The sequence below is a fragment of the Hoplias malabaricus genome, chromosome 4 (genome assembly GCF_029633855.1).
Source record: "Hoplias malabaricus isolate fHopMal1 chromosome 4, fHopMal1.hap1, whole genome shotgun sequence".
In the NCBI taxonomy this organism is placed as follows: domain Eukaryota; kingdom Metazoa; phylum Chordata; class Actinopteri; order Characiformes; family Erythrinidae; genus Hoplias; species Hoplias malabaricus.
Window position 1 is genome coordinate 55951795 of NC_089803.1, and position 16242 is coordinate 55968036.

Below are 16242 nucleotides of genomic sequence, written 5' to 3' on the forward strand. Positions count from 1 at the left end.
AGAGTGAGGGTTTCTCATCTGGTTTGGCTCTGAACTGGGTTTGTAGTCGGCAAATGCCATCCTCTCCAAAAATCGAGGTTATGAGCCACTACGTCCAAACCAGAATGCTTCACGTACAACCGAAAAAACACAGCTATATAAATCATAATGCTTATAATGCTGAATATTGTGATTGGCTTGTGATTATAGCCATTTTACCTAAAACCTTAACCACAACATATTCAGTGACATTAACTACATTACCCATAGTATAATGACCAGCATGTGGAATTAGAAAGTTCTGTGCTATCATGCTTTCTGCCAGAATATAAAAGCTTCAGCCCACTGCCTTTATTATTGGATGCGCTGTGATAGTTTTCAGGTGTAAAGTGAGAGTTTTAAAGTTTGTGGGAATTAGCATGACTTAATCTTGACCAAAATAATGGATCGTGTGAAAGTTGGTGATTGCAAACAACAGCAGAAACTCGTGAGTCAACTGAGGCTGGTCAGCATGCTCACAGCACACAATAATAATTAATTACAGGTAAAATAATACTAATATTATGGTTACCAAACAACTCCAAACAGTGCGTCTGAACTGGATAAAGAAGCAATCTAGTTCTGTTAATAACATCAGAAGAACTACAAAGCTCTTTCAGACTTAACTGTAGTACAGGAAAAAGGCAAACTGGCATGCCTTAAAAAATAACTACCGGATGCATGAAGAAATATGGCAGATTGAGCTTTGCCGTGCAAACTATTTTCATCTTCAATGTCACGGAAAGCGGCGAAACAAAAGGTTTCACTAACAAAGCTTTCCACCGAGACTTGACACTGGTGTTAGTATCTATTTACATACTGAGAATGCACTGGCAGCAATTTGCATAATGTTTTTTGTAGCTGTGTGCTCTGGGGAGCTGCATTGTAACATATTGATGCTTAATGAACTCTGAAAAAAATTGATTTTCCACAGAGTAAATTAAGAAATGCATTATAGCTGTTAAAGCAATCTTGTGGGAAATCGGAGCCTTCCACTGCTAAACTATGCTTGATAAGTAATAAATTACATGTTACACTTATTTGCTTTAATTCATGCTAATTTTGCCCAATTAATGTATCACAGTAACTCTGCGGTCCGCCACAGGAGGTTTAATTATTTATCTTGCACTTTCTCTTTTTTTTTTTTTTCTTTTTGTGCGTGCGTTTGTATATTTGTGTTTGATGTTGATACTAGATGTATGCGTAATTGAGTAGGTACCCTAAAGTGTGTATGTGCATCTGAAATATGTGTGAGTAACTGTGGATGTTTGACTGTGCCTGTTGTTTGCCATTATTGTTTGTCACTATACGTCACACCTGACAATTGGCAGTAAGAGCACATTAAGAGTGCAGCTGTTTTGTTTTGTTTGTACCATCATAGTAAACTGAACAAACTGCATCATGTCAGCCCAAGATAACACAGCTCCAAACAACAGCATACACCTGGGGGAGATTTGAAAAAGTCATAAAAAAATACAGACATAATTTCTCAGTTGCCAGGCGACACCATGTAAATACCAATGTATATGCCCCTCTTGGTATAAGCCTTCATTCACATAAAGAATCCATTCAAGAGCTTAGACATGTCTGTCCAATAGGTGGAGGAGTCAGGGAGTTTCCTACTGGACAATCTACACTTATAAAGCTTTAGATGTTCAAACATGTCAATGAAGATTTGCTGGAACTCTAGAATATTAGTAAAGTTAGATGCTGGTGTTGGATTATAAATGCCACTCAATGTATTCCAAAGGTATTTAAAGGTATTTAATGTTTTCTTGCCCTTTACTAGCTCTCTAGTTTTATTGTGTGCGAAACAGGTCTAATGTTTACAAAGGCCCAGTGTCAATAAATAAGTAAAAAAACTAAGTGTCTCTGTCCAGTATGCTAGGCTGGCTCTCTCTCTCTCTCTCTCTCTCTCTCTCTCTCTCTCTCTCTCTCTCTCTCTCTCTCTCTCTGCTCATGGCAAAACAGTATGGTGAAAAGCATGAACCAAGATGAGATTGTTCTATCCTTGCTCCATAGGTGGATAATCCAGACTTATTTTTGCTCTTTCAGATCACTTCACCAAACTCTTGAGATGGCTAGCTGCATTAATGAAAGTGCAAAGAACTAAACAACTTGAGTTACAAATGAGTTTCTGTAGTAATTCAAACAGTGAATAAAAACTTAAAGACAACAGCCACATACAAAAAAAACAACAGTTGTGTTTTCCCCTCAGACACATCATTCCTCTTTAAAAGATTGAGCTTCTAAATGTAAGCAACCAGAGAGAACTGTGTTTTCCAATTGTAGACGTTCCCTTAAAATAGAGCTCCTTTACTTCAGAGAATGCACTTCCCCTGCTCCACAGGCAAATGCTGGGTTTATAGCCCTCTAGGCAGTGCTTGGCATTGGGCATGGTTAACGCAGTCCTTAGATACATTAAAGCAAGTGAATTTGGAAATGATATGGGTTGCTAACAAATGTAACAAAGTCTAGGTCAAAGAGTTTATTTTAGATAAACCCATACTCTCTGTGCAAGATGGTGTGTGTGTGTTTGCAGTGCAGAAACAAGAGGCCTCACTGTGCTGTTTTCCTGTGAGCCCCTCAGACAGGAGATCTGCCTTCCTTCCCTTCTCTCCAGCTCTCACTCTGGTGACTCATTGTTTACAGGCTCTTGCACTCAGCTGTCCGATCAGGCTTCTCTGACGCCACTTTTCCATTCAATCACAATGCGAGCATGTGGCAGCTCGGCACGCTCTCGGCTCAACGTACACCTCTCACCATACGCCTCCACTCTCCTCGAGAAGCTCCTTATAAAATCAAAGCTGGATGAAAAAAAAAAGAACACAGAACATTGATTTTGGAGTGGCAAAAAAGCCACAAACATCCTTTGGCAGGCCGGAAATTTCACACCACATGAATGTCAGGGGCTGTTCAGGACAAGCCGTTTTACAGCCCTATCAACGACTTCATATATCAAATAAATCTCCATGCCACACACACCTCCCTGAAAGGCTAAACGTAATGTTCTCCCACAATCTGGCAACCGTACTGGAAAAATTTACTCTTCAATTAGTCTTCGGTTCTCCTGCTGTGGCAGAGTGCTCTACCTCTACAACCTCAAAGGTTGTAACACATCTGTTCACTCACATTAAAGCTATGCTACACTATGTGAAATACTGCTGCTTCTAAGCATACTCTGTGCGTGCCAATATTTTTGTACATCCCTTATAATTAGTGAAATCAGCTACTTTATAACCCCCCCGCTCCCCTTGTGACCGCAAGTATTCGGTTGTTTACACACACAATAAATTGCTCCACAGGAAAGAATAAAGATTATGGGACGCTCTGAAGCAGCTTCATAACGGTCTTAAATCACTATGCCCAATGCCAAGTGCAGCAAGAAGGGTATAAAAGACTATTCAACATGCTTGTGATGATTTGAAGTACTGTTTGGGATTCAGAACTAACCGTCCTACATCAGTACCTGACCTCAATAATGCTTTCATGGCTGAAGATCATCAAGTCCTCACAGACACCTTCCAAAGTAGAAGCTGTTTTTGCGGCAATGAGGAAGCATACTTCATTTTTCTGCATGGCCACTTGACTGAGACCGTTTCAGTGGTTTGATGTACCAAAAACAGCTGCGATTAATTTTAAATAACCATTTTCCAACCTCCTTTTAGTCTTTAATATTAAACAGGCTGTTTTTAATACTGAGCCTTTAAACATGCTGTATTTAAGCAGTCTCATTTCTGATTGGCTAACCTATATTGGGTTTAATTCAAAGGCAGAAACACTCCTTGTAACTTCAGTGCGAAAGGGTGATGACTTTGCATAGGCTGAAAACTGCAGGTGTGTTTAAATGCTCTGTTTCTGTGATGTCACAAAAAACATTTTTTAAACGCAAGGTGAGCTGCAGAGTGCTGCAGCAGCCTCGACCCTACCACCAGGAGATCACAAAGTCTAATCCAGGTGATACCTCAACTGTGCAAGGCTGGTCGTAAGCCCCTTTCACACATGCTCACTAACCTAGAAACTGTCCGGAGAAGCTGTGTGTGTGAACGCATATTACCCAGACTTCATCCTGCCAGCCCCCTAGTTTAAAGTCTGGGTGAGCGTATGTGTAAATAGAGCCTGCACTGCACAGGCACAGCCCCAAGCCTAAAGCATGCGGAACAATTCCAGCTGTGAGAACGTGTCTGACACAAACATATCCAGCTGTATGCTACATGTGTAAAAATACAACTCTGGAAAATGTCTGAAAATGACGGGTGGAGATTCAGTGAAAGGGTGCATTTGGAGATGACTACAAACTGGGGAGAAAATTTAGCAAAATCTGGGAATGTAGTTGGGATTTTAAATTAAAAATAAAAGTTATTAAAAAATATAAACATTAGCGAGTTAAGAAAACCATGAGGAAGTTGCGGGAAACAGATTGTTAATGTTCCTGAAGGACACAGTGTCCTCTTTTTCTCCCCCAGTGCTGACATTTAATGCTCTAGCAGTGGTGGCTGTCCTATTCCGCTCACGCTCATATTAAAAAGCTTAAGCACTGCTGGTTTTTCCACTAAATTAGAGAAAACAAAATCTCCTGATTAGTCAATTAAGTGCCAAATTAGCCCAGGAGTTAATTAAAAGATAGGGCACAATCTTTAAGGATATGCTAAGGCAGAGTGTTTAAACAGGAGATTGAACAAATTGTGCTTATTATAACTTACTGTGAGTCACTTGACATCTAACATAGCTGCACCTAGAGCTCCACAAACAGATTGTCAAGGCAGCAGCGCTTCCTCCATCCATCCACGCTAATCTCAGAGAGACAGCGTGGAGAAGTGCCACGCGTCACCAGCTGCCGCCACAGGACGTAAACGCTCACAAAATCACAGGCTTAGCCACCAGAGGAACTGCAGTCAACACACAAACGCACACACGGGCTTCCACTAATTCATTTAAGCATCGCCGTCACCGTTCAGTGTCACTGGCTTAAATGCTTATCATAACAAATCTCATGAAACACTTCTCCGCTTCATAATAAACATGCAAACACATAATCCGGGGATTAAACTTTACTTTTATAGTAGCAGAAAGATGCTCGAAACCCTAGCGAGACATAATACACATAAGCTCTCTCTGCTTTCCATGCCAGCAACACAAGAATAGTTTAAAAAGCTTAAGAACGTCTTAGTATTTTGTGGCTGATAAAATTGTCCATCATATATTTATAAATAGTCCAAGTCAATCTTACTTAATGGGAACTATACTATAGCTTCATTGTCAGTCAATTATGTTTCTTTACATTACACATATAGTACACATTTACTTTAAATAGTTTTCCCCCTTGCTGCTCGTCTGGCACAGGATTAGATTAATATTTCTCTAAAGATCTGATGCCATTCAACCATGTAAACATTAGTGAGGTCAGGTACTGATGCTGAAAGATCAGTTCTGGATCATTTAAAACACGACAAGTCATTGCAAAGGTACTGGAAGGTGCTCAGTCACTTCAGAATACACACTTCCACTGATCCAAAGCCAGCGCTGGGGAGATTTAGGGTGTACTTATACTTGGCCTGGTTGCCTTGTACTGTGCCTGAGCATGAATATCCCCACCCACTCACGCTGCTTTTAGATTTTTGTTTGTTTGTTTGGGTTTTTTGTTAATAAAGGCGCTTTTGAACAGCACAATCTTTCCGAATTCAGACTTCTCAGCCGTGACTCTCAGCACTCTCACATGTTTTGTAGATTTTTTTTGATGATGCAGCACAGCAGCTTTCCTTTAGATGTACTGCACGTTAAAGAAGATTTTTGTGGATGCAAATTCTCACAAACTACCAAATATCTCATTAAACATTTCCAGCAAACACTGCACCTCAGCAGTAGACCAGTGTCTGTTTTTTGTCTGTTTACAGAGAGTGCTGACCCATGCTTGGGCCCTCCTCTTCAAAGGCAGTGTACGGTGTGATCACACCAGTCAAATTAACTGGACTTTGGGACTAAAAGGTGCCTGAGTATTGTACGGGTTGCCTATTGGGATTACACATTTGCAATGAGAGCATCCAATTTCATTTCCTGTTTTTCCAAAGATATTATTAAAAACTACCCATATGCAAAAGTAGATGAATTATCAGGAGTGTATGCAAATACTCATATATATATAGAATGTACAGGGGTTGGAAACTGAAACACCTGGTTTTAGACCACAATAATTTATTTGAATGGTGTAGGGCCTCTTTTTGCGGCCAATACAGCGTCAGTTCATCTTGGGAATGACATACACAAGTCCTGCACAGTGGTCATAGGGACCACTTTTAAGCCATTCTTCTTGCAGGATAGTGGCCATGTCACTACGTGATGCTGGTGGAGGAAAACATTTCCTGACATGCTCCTCCAAAACACCCCAAAGTGGCTCAATAATATTTAGATCTGGTGACTGTGCAGGCCATGGGAGATGTTCAACTTCACTTTCATGTTCATCAAACCAATCTTTCACCAGTCTTGCTGTGTGTATTGGTGCATTGTCGTCCTGATACACGGCACCGCCTTCAGGATACAATGTTTGAACCATTGGATGCACATGGTCCTCCAGAATGGTTCGGTAGTCCTTGGCAGTGACACGCCCATCTAGCACAAGTATTGGGCCAAGGGAATGCCATGATATGGCGGCCCAAACCATCACTGATCCACCCCCATGCTTCACTCTGGGCATGCAACAGTCTGGGTGGTACGCTTCTTTGGGGCTTCTTCACACCGTAACTCTCCCGGATGTGGGGAAAACAGTAAACGTGGACTCTTCAGAGAACAATACATGTTTCACATTGTCCACAGCCCAAGATTTGCGCTCCTTGCACCATTGAAACCGATGTTTGGCATCGGCATGAGTGACCAAAGGTTTGGCTATAGCAACCCGGCCGTGTATATTGACCCTGTGGAGCTCCCGACGGACAGTTCTGGTGGAAACAGGAGAGTTGAGGTGCACATTTAATTCTGCCGTGATTTGGACAGCCGTAGTTTTATGTTTTTTGGATACAATCCGGGTTAGCACCCGAACATCCCTTTCAGACAGCGTCCTCTTGCGTCCACAGTGAATCCTATTGGATGTGTTTTGTCCTTCTTGGTGGTGTGCTGACATTACCCTGGATACCGTGACTCTTGATACATCACAAAGGCTTGCTCTCTTGGTCAAAGGTGTGCCAGCAAGACATGCACCAACAATTTGTCCTCTTTTGAACTCTGGTATGTCACCCATAATGTTGTGTGCATTGCAATATTTTGAGCAAAACTGTGCTCTTACCCTCTGCTAACTGAACCTTCACACCCTGCTCTTACTGGTGCAATGTGCAATTAATGAAGATTGGCCACCAGGCTGCCCCAATTTAGCCATGAAACCTTCCACACTAAAATGACAGGTGTTTCAGTTTCATTGTCCAACCCCTGTATTTATTCATTATGGACAAACAGGAAGTTGTTGTTATGAGTAAAGGTAGGATGATGTACTCACAACACAGTACAATCTGGGAAGATAATCGTTTGCGATCACCCTAAATTTGGGAGACATTTTGCGATTGTCGGGAGGAGCAAATCGGCCTCAAAATTGGCTCAATTATCCTGTAGGCCAGGCCTTAATATAGTAAAGGAGCAGTGTGCCCCCATAGTGCTGCAGGGAGATGCTTGGTCTATATTTTATTGTTGATGTATAGTAGTGTGTAGTTATTCTGTTCATCATGTCATTTTGTGTACATGGACAGTGTGTTTTGAGGGCACTGACCATCCCCATATGTCCCGCCTTAAAGAATCCCCTTTTGAGTTCTTCCAGTTTTGCACCGAGTGCACATCCCTGAGTCTTTCTAAAGGTTGTTGGTGGTAAGCCAGTTCAACAAAGAGCATGTGACCTGTAAAGTGCACATTGTACTTTCCTCTGTTTTCTTTTGGTGCGGACACTAGGATATAAACAATTCATTGAGTGCTTTGGTGTGAAATGCTCCATTGTAGAGAAATGTACAGTCAGGAAAGTTCACTGCAGCTGTGACAAAAACCAGAGGTCCAAAGAATTTAATGACTCTAAAAACACCCTCACAGGAAGCTATTAGATTAAATGCATAGATATACAACCAGGGGCCGGAGACATTGACGTACAGCCTAGAGAATATTTTTATCATTAACATGTATTTTTAAAATGCTTTAAATGTGGAGCGGTACATAAAGGGCATAATCAGGCAAAAATTTGCCAACGGAAACTTTTATTCTGCTATTTCCCAATATTACAATTCACGGATCCTATCATTAACAATGTAAAAAAAAAAAGATAAAAAATTTGATTTCATATGAAGTCCCTCTTAAACATGTTCAACTAAAGAAAATAAGTTTTGTAGATTTTTCCAAATGATTTGTAATGATATTATTCAACTCCTGGTTTAAAAAGTATTTTAAAGTATTTTAAAAAATCATTACAAAATTAATTAATGCTGTGTTTATTTACAGCAATATTCAAGCTTTCCTCAGCATGTTTTTAAAAGTGGATCAACTATAAACACTGGCATTTATGTATTTAAAAAAAGTTGCAAAAAGTGCTACATACCTTAGATATTTCCTAGAAAATCCCCATTAGGCAATGAGCGCTATCCAATGTGTTCATTTCTATTCTATTATATTCTATAGTCTTTTACGTACATTGCTTATGTACAGTTTGTTCCATTGCTAAATTATGATTTGTCTATGCTGTCTTTTTATCTTTGCCACCACTAGAATTTCCTGGAGCCAAGCACATTAAATACAACACAGTAAACATGCTTCCCACTTGAATTAGGCTGCTGCTTTGTAAATTGTAAATATGTGAGAAAACAGTGTACATTTGTTTTAATATGGTGGAGTTTCCCTTTAATGAATTCTGCATGCACACGCAGCCACACACAAAAGAGAAGATTTGTGCCAGTGCCCTGAGATTTGAGAGCCAGTACACTGAGACATCACAGTTCACTGCCTGTGTTGCCGTCTCAGCGTCATTTTCTATCCAGAACAATGCGACAGCTGACAGCTTGCACAGAGAATCATCCCGCTTAGCTGAATTATTTCTGCCATGTGTTAATTTATTAACAACCTGTGCATGCTCTAATGTAGTAAATTTGCATATACATTTTTAACCTGGAAGTAAGATCATGAATATTCCTCAGGCAGCGGAGAATTCCTCTTTGTTAGTCACTTTGGATTCGTAAGGTGGGGGTGGGGGGTTTTGGGGTGGAGGCACGACTATTGTATGCTCCTGCAGGGCACATATTCTTTAAGGGGCAAATAACACTTCCTTACACAAGTTCATTGCCAACACACCAGTTATGGGAAATGTGATACCGAGCCTTTACATTACAATTCACTGTATGCATATGTCTTTGACCTGGAAAATGTGAATAATAAAAAGACAGTGCTAGCACAGTACAACGTGGTTATAGATGTTCTAAGATATACACCAGCTAGCATGATGAGGAGAATGTGTGGTTGTAGATATTCACAGATATACACCAGCTAACATTTTGAGGAGTGTGCATGGTTATATGTTCTCAGATATATACTGGCTAGCATGGTAAAGGACTGGATGGATTTATGGATGGATAGATATATACTGATGTAAACCTCAGCTAGCGTGTAAGCTTATGCTAATGCTGCTTGTGGCTAGCAAGTTTATGGTACTATAAAGCACTGCTAAGAAATCATTCCGAATGGATCTAACTCCTTTGTGGCATTCTGTAACCTCAAAAAACATTGCCACAGACAAACACTGTCATTCATTCAAAAATGTTTATATGGCCACCATTTTAAATGAACTAAATTATGATTTTTAGGTGAGTGCTGCTGGTTGGATGGGACGGTGTATGGATAGATTGGCGGAAAGCGGTTGGATGGCTGAATGGATTGGGCACATAAATGGTAGTGGTGTTAGTACGTGTTTCTTGTTGTAACTTTTAATGTTTACATGTTTAAAATTTAAAAATAATTTAAAATTCTATTTTATGATAACTGCATAGTTGCATAGTATAAAATATGACAATTGTCATTTTATTTAACAAAATATAACCTAAAACTTGTGTAGTTTGAAAATGGCAAGCAAGAAGAAATTATTCGACACGGCATTCATTATGAGTTCCATCACCAGTAAAGCGCTGCAAAATTCAAGTGCATTGATTTGTTCTGTTCTTGGGATAATATTGTATATAAAAGTATTTGTGAGTTTTCATTTAGATGATTTCAAAAGGGTGATTTCATTGTTAGCCATTGTGAATGTAGCATTCATTCATTCATTATCTGTAACCGCTTATTCAAGTCAGGGTCGCGGTGGGTCCAGAGCCTACCTGGAATCATTGGGCGCAAGGTGGGAATACACCCTGGAGGGGGCGCCAGTCCTTCACAGGGCGACACAGACACACACACACTCACACCTATGGACACTTTGGAGTCGCCAATCCACCTACCAACGTGTTGTTTTGGACTGTGGGAGGAAACCCACGCAGACACAGGGAGAACACACCACACTCCTCACAGACAGTCACCCGCAGTGGGAATCGAACCCACAACCTCCAGGTTCCTGGAGCTGTGTGACTGCGACACTACCTGCTGCGCCAACTAAAGAAATCACAAAAATATGTTTGAATATTATTACAATTATACATTACACAAAAACACTTTAAAATGTATTTGTTCACCTAATACAATATAACGGGTGCTGGAGGATTTATAGAATTTCCTTTCTCCCCTTTTCCGGTATGACTTCTAATGACTCTGGAATCTGGCATTAATCAACTTATTTACACTATTCCTGTCATTCACTGAAATATTTCTTTTTTCGATAGAGCAAAGCTAGCCCATGTCTTGTGTGTACTGCCAAAACATCAGGACATGCAGGCGTTTTCCTGAGAGAACTTCGCAGGTGCCTCCCCCAACACCTGTGAAGTTTCTCACGTATTCCCTTTACACTACACACTGAGGCAGTGCTTCACCCTAAATGTAAACACTAGGCTGCCTTCAGGATGCTGCTTACCTGTCACTACACCAGGCTGCCTTTCAACGCTGGGTAAACAAGGATACACCAAACAGAGACACAAACACTGACATGTCTATTGTCTGTTGAGGCAAGCTTGACAAGGTAATAAACAAATTAAGAGGGAATGTTACATTATAATTACAAAGACATCGGCATCAGGTAAGGTTTTTTTAACCTTCATACACTTTTAGATTACATTTAAACTCTCTATTGTGGAGAAACATTTTTTTCTTTGGACAATGGCGATATGTAATATACTGTAGACCACTCATCCTGTTCAGGGTCATGGGATGTCAGTGTCTTCTTGGAATCTCTGGTTATCACAGGATATTGCACACTCACGCAGTCACTCACAAACGCACACCTGTGGACAATTATATAGTCAATCCACCTGTCAGCATACAACAACAAGCACCCAGAGGAAACCCAAACAGACACAGAGAGAACACATCAACCTCTTCACAGACTGAGGCAGGGGTTAACCCAGGATCCCAGGACACTGGAGCCCTGTGGCAGCGACACTACTTAAAGTGTGTAAATATAATAGTGTACCTCTTATCCCAAAGTGTATTGTTGCTGTTGCTGCCGAAGAAAGTGATATACTTTATTACATTTTGTAAACAGGCTTCAGCCTGAAATGGTTTCTTATCCATTTTACACTGTACCATCATTAGATTAGGAACACCTACCATGGATCTACATTCACGGTTCATTTTATCAGAGCATTTTGGAGTCCTTCTGTAACTCTGCAAACGTTCTTATCCCCATTTGACTCTGCTTCTAAATGACCAGGACCCCCACTGAGCAGGTATGATGTGAATGGTTGATCATTCTAAGCGCTGAAGTGACACTGACGTGATGGTGATGTGTTAGTGTGTGTTGCACTGGTATGAGTGGATCACTGTGTTGACTCACTGCCCACTGTTAGACACACCTACATCATCAGTGTCATCACTGCAGCACTGGGAATGACCCACCACCCAAATCGCCTTTCCTAATTCACATTTGATGAAACATACTCCTTGCCTTTGTTATAGTCAGTGAGAACTAAGGGTTTATAATCATGTGGTTTGGAGATTGTTGTGCAATGATCTCAATTCTGGAAGGTTCAGCTTCAGTCAAAGTGATTTCCTACTAAATCAATTGCACTACATGGGCAAAAAACAGTGAAGGTTTAAACTGGGTTAGAAATTCCTCTGGGAGCAAACTAACTCATTATGAAAAAGTGTGTTCAGAGTTCAAAACTACATTGTATAGAACATCAAATGCCGTCCATCAATTTTTAATAGCGGCTGTCCAAAGCTTTGGGGTATGCCAGTGATTTAGTTACAGTACACAGCCTCAGTCTATGCTGAACACAAAACAAAACTGTCAATCCTTTCAGAATGACTCCAGGCCATCCAAGTCCTTCATTTAAGTAATGTTAAGAGCAAACAATCAAACTCCTGCTTTGGTATCCACAACACATCCATATCAGAGCATGACAAGGAGTGAAGGTGACATCTAATTTATAGCTCAAGGACCGTGTACAAGCAAATAAACAGGCAGTTCCGCTCCACACGTCCTTTTCAATTTGCCTCTCTTACGGTCCAATGAGTTTAAGAAGAAGAAGAGAAAAGTTGAAGGTGCATAACTATGGTCTAATGTTTTACTAACAGGGAGGATGACTAGGCAACTTCCCTCACTCTTGCCACGCTCACGCCTAAAACCCCCTTAGCACTGAGTTTTAATACTGAAGTAGGGCTGCACAATACACTGCTGTCCAAAGAAAAACATGCATCTCCAATAGAAATGCTCCAAAATTACTTGGAATAAAAACTTTTTCGATGACTTCCATTGAAATCTAAGAAACATTTTTTCCCTATAAAGTTACTATTTCTGAGATATATTATACATATATACCACCATATTTTTTGATTATTATAGCAATGTTGGTCTTTGGAATACTGACTATTTGAGGTTGAATATTGATATAATACATGCAAATAAACATTTTATTCAATTTTTCATTCTGTGCAATGAGTAGGGCTGTTCCACATACTGTTTTTAGGGCTTCGAAGCTTCGGCCGGGATATTCTGTGAATATTCTAATACTTGGGGAGTGGGGTGTTCTGTATTGTTGTCATTAACAAAATCTGCTTTTGATCCCTGCTTTAATATCACTCTCTCCTTGCTACATATGCGTTGCCTCACTTTGTTGTAAGTGTGTTATTTAAGCATGTTAGGCTGATTCATATGAAGTTTTAGGCCTTATTTGCAGAAAGATTTTATGTTGATGAGCCTGAATATAGGTGGAATGGGGAGAGCATTGTTTGTACTGTTGGAGCCTGAATGTGCGTTGCCTTTATTGATACCACATTTATCCAAAAAACTGAATATGCAAATCTCAAAATTAGAAACCGAAAACCTACCCAAAAAACAAATATCTGAATACCCGACTACTTGGGGCCAGCCTTATTTTTCAGAAAACCAGTGCTCAGCGCCCACTTTTAAATTGAGGCTGCACTGCGGCTCCCAGCATAGCTCCGCTCGCAGAGTCGTTGTGGACTCATTCGCCAACTCATGCATACATGGTGCCACTTATAGCGCATAGTGTACATAAATAAGCCAGAGCTTTGTGGACGTGTCCTAATTTAAGGTGTAAAGCTGACAAAATGTAGCTTTGCCACACTTCGTTGTAAGTAGGTTGCTGTAGCATGTCCGGCTGTTTTAGGCTTCGTTCAAGATTTTTATGTTGACAAGGTGGAGTGGAGGGTTGCCTTTATTGCCACATTTATCCAAAAAAAATTAATATCTGACTCTACATATTATAAACCGTATTCCTACCCAACGAATGAATATCTGAATAGCAATAGGCATCCGAATCAATGTTGTAGATCAACATAAAGCAGCCTTATGTTCACTGTTTTTTTAAATTAATTAATTTAATTAATTTAACATCTTTCTCCCCAACTGATTCATTACAATTTCCACACACTAGCTAGATCTTCCATTATCACACATTTCTACCAAACTGAGAATCTAAAGTCCAGCACATGCTTCCTCTGAGATATGTGAAGCCAACCACCACTTCTTTCTGACCTGCTGCTAACACAATGCCACTGGAGAGCTCAACACACTCTGAGGAGAAAGATAAACACAGTTAGGTTACGTCATCTAAGTGATGACTGCTCTGACTGACACCGTACTGTGTAATATAGAAAGGAGGGAAGGTCAGTCTACCCAACCAGAGACTCTAGAAATCCCAGCCCTGGATGACTAAGGAGTAGTCAGGGTTTAAGCTTGTCCCAAGCCTTACAGAGTTGTGTCACTAAAGGCCTATTGTGTGTTATTGTCTTATTTGTTCAAATTTGATCCAAAAACATGATTTGAACCTTTTCAGAATAAAATTATTGATTACATTCATTAACATTATTTACATCAGTTTGAACATGAAAACAAGTTGAAAAAGGTTTTCAGTTCTCACCAACATCAAATGAAAGCTTCTTAAACGTATGAATTGAGATATATTCATATTCTATATATGCTTAAACCTGTTCATGGTTGTGGAGGGTCTGAATCCTACCCAGAATCACTGTGTTCAAGAGAGACACACCTTGGACAGCGTGCCTTGGACCTTGGACATCACACTCACAATTCTTAGCAATTTTGCGTAGCCAAACCAACAATCAACCTGTGTTCTTAGACTGTGGGAGGTAACTGGAGCACCCAGAAGATACAAATACTCTTTGACCCAAGGCAAGTATGGGGACACAGGGACCCTGAAGCTGTGTGGCAGCAACATTAGCATTAGATATATGACTCCAACTTTGGTGCTGGAAGAATATTCTCATAAAGCCAAAAACAATGGTATTGAAGACACTTATTTCCAAGGTTAGAAGGGCACTGTGCACGTCCCACTGAAATAAACAGATCCTACCACTAGTTCATTCCAGGCCTTGCACCATTTCCATTCCCTAAACCTTGTGCTGCTAAAGCTCTATTTGGGAAGCTCAAACTTTAGTAGAAATTTAAAATATCGGTGCGTCTTATTCCACCCAATATCATTCAGCCCTACATAGAAGGTATAAAATAATACCCTCAAGCAAGAATACAAGAGGAGAGCTATGTACAAAATACATCTGAACACATCATTCATTTTTCTCAGGCAGGTGTTGTCACAGCTCGACTTCAAAAAAGGCAAACGTTTCAAACTTCGTAGGACTCCGTGCCCTGTCTGCGGCTGTGGGCTCGTTTTCTGATCTTATTAACCGCCGCTCGCTGTCATTACATCTCTGCGCTGCTGCTTCCAGGTAAAGCGAGATTAAACAGTATGCTGTGCCCTTGTAAAGCAGCGAAGATTTCTGGCGGAATAGGTCTTTAAATATTTAAGGAGAGAGTACAGCAACACATGGCTGAGAGAACACAATGCTAATCCACAACCTGGTAATCGTTTACGTTTCATTTGCTCTGTTGGTTTCGCAGTTAATACGCTTTCTAAAATCCAAAGTTCGGAAAAAGCATGCGTAAATAGAATCCTCTGTCGGGTGGGCGTGTTGTCAGGGGCCCTACATCAACACCGTGCTCTAAAATCAAAATGAAGGAGAGGCAATTCTGATCATTTCCATGTGAAATTGCAGGATTCATGCTGACTTTGTGAATCTGACTGATGTGGAAATAAACAGTGTCATCTCCACCTCTTTGCTGACATTTGGCTAAATGCTCATTTTGTTCTGCAAATTGGAGGTTTGTGGTTAAAGACCCCGATTCGGAATTTGGAGATGAATTACACGAAAATAAATATGAAGTAAAAAACACCCATGGCCTGTGTCACAGTCAATTAAGCTCCCCAGGTAATGACCCCATTTGCATTGTAAAGCGTCCCCACGCATGCAAGCATTAGCGGGGACAGGACCTGGGAAGATTAATTGAGAGTGACATTACTTGAACTCTATTTTTTCCTCCTCCTTCCTTGTCCTTCTTGTCTGTGTTTTGCTCACCCGACTGATGGATCCCGCGCTATTATTCTAATACCACGCTACAGGCCTGCGCATCGGAAGTCCTTCAAACTTTGACAAGTAGAAGAGGACGGAGTGATACATTATGCATCGGATGTTGGCTGAGGACTTCCTTCCTTTGTGAAGTTAAGCCTAGATTTATTAAGAAATGAATGAGGAACTGACGCTCAGGACTCCCCACACTGAAGGAGCTGGGTCTGTATGTACAGCAACAGT